The sequence below is a fragment of the Lutra lutra genome, chromosome 18, assembly GCF_902655055.1.
Source record: "Lutra lutra chromosome 18, mLutLut1.2, whole genome shotgun sequence".
Taxonomy (NCBI): domain Eukaryota; kingdom Metazoa; phylum Chordata; class Mammalia; order Carnivora; family Mustelidae; genus Lutra; species Lutra lutra.
The window spans coordinates 7541557-7550054 of NC_062295.1; positions in this window are offsets into that span (position 1 = coordinate 7541557).

Consider the following 8498-nt stretch of genomic DNA (forward strand, 5'->3'; position numbering starts at 1 on the left):
ACCTGAGAGGGGAAAAGAGACACATGAGTCTCTCGCACACACACCTAGATGTGGGGAGGGCTGTGTGCCGGCCCTGTTCCAGCCCCGGGCAGGGCTGTCTGTGCAAAGGACAGCCAGTAGGTAGGGGCTCTCTCTTCGAAGCCACCTTTTCTTGAAGCAACTAGAGCCAGTTGGGAGCAGGGACCCAAGGACGAATGTTTTCCATCCTCTCTAATTTCACTATGGGTTCTATTTTCCATCCCAGAATTTGTTCCGATTCATAACGTTCCAACCGCACAGGAGACGGCAGGCAGGGAGAGGGGTGGAGAGGCAGGAGCACGCCCGCTCTTCACTGCGCCCCTCCTGGGGCCGAGTCGAGGGTGAGGTGTGTGAGGCACTTGCCTGGGGTGCAGAATTTAAAAGGGTGCCCCCAAACACAGCAATCATGGGAAGTACTACTTTAAGGCAATATTTTAACAGATCAATATGAACGCAGAAACATCTACAATGAACAAAATATCAAACTCGAAAGAGAGACTGTATTGGCAAAACTCCTAGCTCCAGGCCGGGCACATAGTAGGCATTCAGGAAATCAAACACAAGAATGGGGAGGTAGTAATCATGCTAAGTCCATCCAGTGTTCTTTTAAGAACTCTGCATGTCTATGCTCTCATCTAATCCCCATGACAATACCCGTGAGGTGACTTTCACCCCATTTTACAGATGGGGAAAATGAAGGCACGCAGATGGGAAAGGATTATTTACATTCCTGCAGCATACAAGGGCTGGAACCTTCCTAGGTACAGGGGATTAGGGCTTTAATGTATTTCTGGGGAGAAGACACAAAGCACCCCACGGCACGAAGATTTTCCCTGGAGAGGGATGGGAATGGAAACCCAGGTCATCTGGTGCCAGTATTCATGGGAAGAACCATTTGCACCACTGACCCTCAAAATGGAAGAAAAGGGACCCCAATGTTTCCACTGTATGTCTGAATCTTGTTTTGGGCTCACTTGAACAGACTAAGGCCTACGGGGACATTTCCTAATGCTCGTGAATAAATAAAATTAAATAAGAGAAGGCATCTCTCTGGGACCTGAGAGCTTCAGAATACCTGTTCAACGTGGAAGGAAGAAAAACCAGCTCCTCGACTCCTCTTGGGCTCGATGTCAGCCTCATTGATGACACTACTGATCTGATTCACCGTGAGGCCCACGGCAGCGGGAAGGACGACACCAGCCAGGAGAAGGAGGGGGCAAAGCGGGAGGACGCCCCTGATGTCACCGCCCTTGACGGCAATTCCTGGGGAGACACGACCAGCTCTCCTCAGGACAGATCCTTCGGACGACTGTGGCAGCCCTTTAGGTGGCCCTAAAGCAATAAGGACAAAAGAAAGGGGTGTCAGAACCAATAAGTCTCTGAGATCAATAACACAGCATAATTTGGATGGAAAAATTCCATTATGGCCTCTTTGGAAAGCAGAGTGCTATGCAGAGCTAGCAGCTTAAACGGGATGTCCCTATCTCTCTGTCGGAGCTCCCCGCTTAGCAACTTCCCAGAACCGGCGGTGTATTACTTAACCTAATGCGATTTCTTCACCTGCTTGCTGGTCTGCTGACCACGCTACCCACAAGCGTCTTCCCAATGCCCTTATGGGGGGATAGGCAGCTCGGGACGCTGCCTGGGAGCCTTTACACCTTGGCCATTGGACGTGCTACTGCTCAGGCTCCGCCCCCTTGGATGCCCCACCCCCTGCTGTCCATAAGGATGTGAACGATCCTTCCATGGCTGCATAACCGAGCTCCTCGGGAATGGGCAGCGCATCCTCTTGTCTTCTGGGTGCTGCTTTGCCTCTGGCTTAGGGCCAGGCATGCAATCGGTGCTTAGGGAAGTATCCAAGTCAGGGGGCTTGAAAAGGCCACCAGAGGAGGGTTTGCACCATGGAGATCGGCAACCCGACAGATGGCTCGTTTGGCCCTGCATGTTCTCTCCGCACATCTGGCATGGTTAGTAACCCCGTTCAAGCGCATCACAGCCCCGAAGCCTCTGCACTGGAAACTGTGGCTTTCAGTCACCGGGACACTTGGGCAGCACAAAGACAAAGCCACACATATACGCACACACATATATAGACACACTGACGGAACTCGCACGCAAGCACATACACAGAAACACACACGAGATAGCAGGTCTCACGCTGCGTTGAACGAGCAGGGAAATATCCAAGGCATGACAGAAGGAGTGAAAAGGGAGGCTCTAAGTCCGGGAAGACTCAGAGACGCCCGGTGGTGGCACTAAGCCTGGCCTTTGTCTTCAGGGGTGAGAATGTGATCACTGGGCTGGGGTTCAAGGACACGCCCCTGGCTCTGCCAGCTGTTACCTGCACCCGCCCCAGTATTGTGTAGCGGACTAGAATTCACACATCAAGGCGACTTCTTCCCAACACGCCCTCAGTAAATCACAGGAAGATGGGTGGACATGGAAAAAGACAGAGACCTGTGTCTGGTAAGGTGCTGACTTCCCAGAGCCTTTCCCAGGGGCTGTAGGCACGTCTGGGTCTCCTTAGTGCCTTCCGTGGTCTATTTCTGTCTCCTGCTTAGAAAATGGGAAGTCGACAGCAGGGCAAGTCCCAGAGCACCCTAGATCAGGAAAAGGAAAAAAATAAAAAGCTCTTTATAGCCGAGTTCTTTTCCTACCTTATATAAATCAACTCCAAAGATTTGGTCTCAGTGATCTCTCACTGGGGCTGAGCTGGGCACCTTGGCCTCTCATGTCTGGTCCTGAGTAAACAGGTCATCGCCACAAAGAAAGAGCCGGTTACAATTCAGCTTGCATTTCTTTTCCTGGTCCCCCTTTGGCTGCCACCTCCCACACACTGGCACGAGGACCACGTGAGCCACGGTGCACAAGCACCCGAGGGCCTGGATCCTGTCCCAGCCCCACTGCCGCCAACCTGTGAGAATTTGGGTGATTCATTTAACCTGTCTGAGCCACTGTCCACCCTCTGGGAAAACAGCGTCAACTTCACAGGGTCCTGGTTAGGATTAAATAAGGCAACGAGCCAGTCAACTGTTGGACGCAGAGCTGAGGCTCAATAAATGGTGATTATTATGATTACCGATAAAAGCTTCTATTAATCCCAAAACAACTGCTTGGTGTAGTAGAAAGAACACCACCACTGCGGTCAGACGGGCCTGAGTGAGAATCCAGACTCTACCATTTATTAGTTAGGTGAGTCACTTAACATCTCTGGACCTCGGTTTCTTTATCTGTAAAGTGGGTAGGATAACCTCTCGCCTCAGGACAGATGTGTCTCCCCTCCCCTTCCTCATCCCTTGCTCTGGGGAAACCAGCTGCCATATTGTGAAAAACACACACATAGCCTATGCAGAGTCCCCCTTGCAGAGGTGAGGAAATGACCTCTCCAGCCAGCAGTCGGTGAGGTCTCCAGTCCTGCCAACAGCCACGTGACTCATCTGGGAAGCACACGGCTTCCCGGTGGAGCCTTCAGATGGTTACAGCTCCGGCTGACATCTTGAACTGAAACCTTATGAGACACTCTGAGCCTCAACGATCCTGCTAAGTTGCTCCCAGATCCCTACCCCACAGAACCGTGAGAAGGTAACTATCTGTTATTTCAAGCTGCTAGGTTTTGAGGGTGCTTTGTTACGCAGCAACAGATAACTAACACATGCACCTGTGAACTTCTGCTTCCTTCTTATTGGTTGGCCTGCGTCACATGGTCATTCCAGCCTCAAGGGAGGCTGGGAAATGTAGTTTTAAACCAGGCAGATGGCCAATGTGATCAAACAGAGGGCTCTGCTTAGCAAGGAAGAAGGGGAGAATGGATATTGCATCAAGCTATTTCTTTCCTGCTGCTTTATTTCTTTTAGCATGAAGTGACAGGGAGTTGAAAATGGGTTGTGGATGACATCTCCCTTTTTCTGCCCCCCCCCCCCCCTTCTTCTTTTCTTTTACTAGTTTGGGGTAGAGAGGCAGTAATTCAGTTTATATGAAATGGGAGTGTTATGGCTTCAGTTGCATTGTTTTAAATAAATTTTGGGGACAAGAAAAGTATGCAGAAGTCTTATCTCCCCCCTGTAAATATGTCAGTTACAAAAGACATCTGCATCATCCATCAACCATTTAATTTCTTAAGAGGATGTTAATTTAAGAACCTTTCTACTGGCCAACTGTACGGCTGTGCACAGATTTGGAAGGAAGGATTTATAGTCTCTTAGTTTTTCTAACTGGCACATTCTCTTTCATTCCTTTTCAAGAGAAGACCAAGATGCCATCATAATATTTTATGTTATATACTTGAATATCTGCCACAAGAACATTATACTTTCTTTTCCTAATTAAATGGGGGAGTGCATTCCAGTTTTTAATGTTCTCATAAAACACATTCATCACACCAAAAGCCTTTTTGTACTGCTTTCCAGTGGGAAGGAAACTAACATTCACTGAAGACCTACTGTGCACCAGGTGCTTTACGTATATCAGCTGCTTTATATGCACATAGCAGGCCTACGATAGAGGTCACTATTGTTATGTCTATTTTGGGGGAGAAATTCATAGAATTTCTTGCCCAGGGGAGAGTTGAGGTTTGCATCCAGGGCTCTGGTTTCTTTCTTTTCTCTCTCTCTTTCTTTTTTAAAAAGATTTTGTTTATTTGAGAGTGAGCGAGAAAGAGATCATGCACAAGCACGAGGAGTGGCAGAAGGAGAGGGAGTAGAGGTCTCCCCTCTGAGCAGGAAGCCTGACGTGGGTACTGATCCCAGGACCCCACGATCATGAGCTGAGCTGAAGGCAGACGCTTAACTGATTGAGCCACTCAGGTGCTGAGAGGGCTCTGGTTTCAAAGTCTTTCCATGCCACTAAATTGTCACTTACCCCTGCTCTAGCACCCCCCCCATTTAAGAAGGACAAATTGATCCTTCATGACTAACATTTAACTTCCTTCTATTTGTTGGTTCTTTGACCCAGTTAAAAGAAAAGTTAATGCCAAAACTTTTAGGCACTTATACAGTGCCTAATTGGATTTTTAATATTTGATGTGCTCAGAAACCTATGAAGAATTTGTGCTAATTCTGAGCTGATTATCACATTCTGGCATGTTTTATGGTTTGTGAACTGTAGCCTTCAGGACATTCTTGAACTTTTCCCTCTAATTATTACTGTGTGACTGTGAATGATGCTTCTGTCCAAGATCCTGTCAAGACTTCATTTTTCGTCATTTTTTTTTTTTAAAGGAATTTAGGGGAAGACAGATCTGGCTTTTCTGAAGATGTTGGCTCAATGACTAATCGGTGGTATTCTGTTGCCCATGATGGGTTTTCACTGGATTCCATCAAAAGCCAACCAGTGACCACACTGAATTTGGGTGACAGGGTCATCTTCAGTGAGGATTTTGTTTTCTACTCTTTTTTTTTTTTAATTAGAAATTGTTGGGGAGGTTATTTTAGATTCACATTCAGTTGTAAGAAATAATACAGAGCGATCCCTTGGATCTTCTACCCAGATTCCCTCAATAGCAACATCCTGCAAAAGTAGGACAATATCACGACCAGGATATTGGCACTGATTGAGTCCAGATACAGAATAACTCCATCACCACGGAGGTTCCTCCTGTTCTCCTTTTATGGCCATATCCAGTGAAGGGATTTTGACTGCAAAGAATGAAGTCAACTGGGGAGAGTTTCAGTTTGAAAAAAAAATGTCTTGGACATAGTTAATATCTGCTGTTGTCTGCCCATCATCTCCTGTTCCGTCTCTTCTTCTTCTATCACGTGACTCTGGTGCAGCTGTCGGTCACAGACCTTGTGTCAGAGACCAGTTGTGTGACCCCAAAGAAGCCAGTGATAGTAAACCATGTCTCGGTTCACAGGGATTGGTGGTGGGCGACCACGTCTTTGATTCTGGCCTAAAGATGTTCCTTGGGGCTTTCTGATGTGGAGCTGGAGAAGGGGTTTGCCTCTGGGGTCCTGGAGCTAAAATTATGGGGAGCTGAGGCTTGCAGCCTATTTCCTACCATGTAGGAAAATTCTGGAGGAAAAGAGAATGAAGCCCCCAACACAAATATTGGGAAGGTGGGAGATGAGCCAGTGATAGAGAAGGTGACATTGTTTCCTCTCGGGGCACAGTTCTGCCTGAGGTCACCTCCTTCTCTGTACTTACTGGTATATAAATCAGTAACATCCTTATTTTAAGTTGGTTTGAGTTCTAGCACTTTCCACCCAAAGAATGCCATGAACGCTGGAGAGTCCCAGGAAGTTTCCTGGGCCCAAGCACCGTGAGGCTTCTCGAAGGTTTGGAATCAGGAACTGAAGGCATGAGGACCCAGCAGGACTCTCTTCCTGGTTGTGTCCTGCTTCTTCTTCCTGTGTACCACTCTTCCCTTTCTCAGCAGTCCAGCCTTTTCTTTTCCTCCAGACTCATGGCTGGCAGAACGTGCCCACTCCCTCAGCCTCTTCCAAGTGGCTGTCCCCTAGTCCAGATTCCATGCTCCTAGGGGAGAGAATCTGCGTGGCCCAGCTACAGTTGGATGTCCACCCCCAGTGTGATGGTTTCAGACAGGGGGCAGGGCCACATGCGGCTAGCCAGCCCACCTTAGAGGGCTGCTGGGGATCTGTCTGAAATTTGCTCTAGAGGGATCCCTACCCCAATCTTGGGGTGCAGAGTTCTCCCATGTTGGCCATGCATATTAAAACCCATCAGGGAATCTGAAAATATTTATTTTGCTCACCACCCCCAGAGACTCTCATTTGATTGATCTGGGCTGGGGTCTAGGAACTGGTGTTTTTAAACAGAACTTCTAAGATGATGCCTGTAGGAGGCCATGGTAGAGAGTCGCAGGGGTAGTGGAGAAGGTTTAAAGGGGAGCCAGTGGTAAATCTGGACCTGGCCTGGACCACTTGGTAATGCCACGGGTAGCCTGAGTGCACGCTCCTGGTTCAACGTTTCTTCTTTTCTCAGTTCAGAGGATGAACACAGATAACCACGATTAAAGACGGCCAACTGGTACTCCTGCGTCTTCTAGAACTCCTTCTCCACGGCTTCTTTCGGCCAACTCGTGGGATTTATGTAATTCGGGCATTCTGTCTATTACCGCTGCTGGAACCAACATTTCGGGCAACATCCGGGTCCACCAGGAATGATGGGAGCTCAGAGGGTTCGAAGAGCTCATAAGAAGGAGAAATAAATCATTAGATGAGATTTCCAGGGACCCACACCCCTGAGATGAAAACAAAGGTCATATTTCCAAGGTAGAGTCTCTCTTCTGATCATGCCCCTGCTGGTTGTCATGGGATGTTGGTTGTTACGGCGATGGAGCGCAGACTGAACCATGAAGGGACCGCGAGAAGTGGTTTTCAGAAACTGATGTGTGACTTGTCCAAATTCAGCTCCCCGAGATAGCCATGGCCCAGACATAGCTGGGCCTATGGTGTTTACTTACTTGATGTCTTCTAGGACAGAGGAAGAACTGGGATTCGTTTAGTTGTGTGACTCAGATGGCTGGGATGCCTTGTTCGAAGCTGTCTGGAGGGATGTATGTCTGAGGCTACGTGTGAGAGACAGGCTACAGGTAGGGCTAGAATGCCCATGGGATGTCTTCAGACACTCATCTGGAGCCTGGGCCGGGCTGGTTGGAACAGCGGGGAGCCTGGCCACCACTGCCCTCTCTCCCCACAGCCTCCCAACATGGTGGGGTCAGGACACCTCGACTCGTCACGTGGCAGCTGGCTCCCTCCAGACCAGTCATTCCAACACCAAGGAAGTGGAAGTTGCCAGTCTCTTCAAATCAAGGGCCAGAAACTGGGACCATATCACTTCCCTAATGTATTGGTCACGTGGCCCCAGAAGCCACCCAAAGGCTGGGCAGACACCTCCCATCTCTTGAAGAGAAAAGTGTGAAAGATTTTGTAGCCCCTTAAAACCTATCTTTAGCACTTAGGAAAGGACTTTCATAAAACACTCCTGTGTTTTCTGTTGAGTAGGGGATTCGGAAGGTCCACAAATGCCCCACATACTAGGAGCTGGATTGGGCTTTATCTCTGTCGTGTTAACTCAATCCTCCAGGGGACCACGATCCCCAAGGGGGTGGGGGACTTCTCGTGCCAAAGGAGAAGGGAAGGCTTTGGGGTCCTATCGACCATGGGTCTGATACTTATTTCTTGTGTAACTTGGTGGAAATCACGTCGGCACTCAGAGCCCCAGTTTCTTCAAAATGAAATGAAGATAATGATGGTGACCTCTCAGCGCTGTGCGGGTGAAGTAAGGTCATATACAGAGAGCCCCAAGCTTCTAGACTCTCCAGTGGGTTGAACGCGTCAAAGCCACTGCTCTATCTACCGGCTGCTTCCCAACAAGGCAAATTACTGGACTTCTCTGAGCCTCTGTTTCCCCATCTGCAAAACAGGTGTAGGGGGAGGTCTGCTGTGAAGACAATGTGGGATGGAATTTGGGGTGTCCCCATCCAGCCACACTTCTTTCTCAGCGTACCCTCAGCTCCTCCG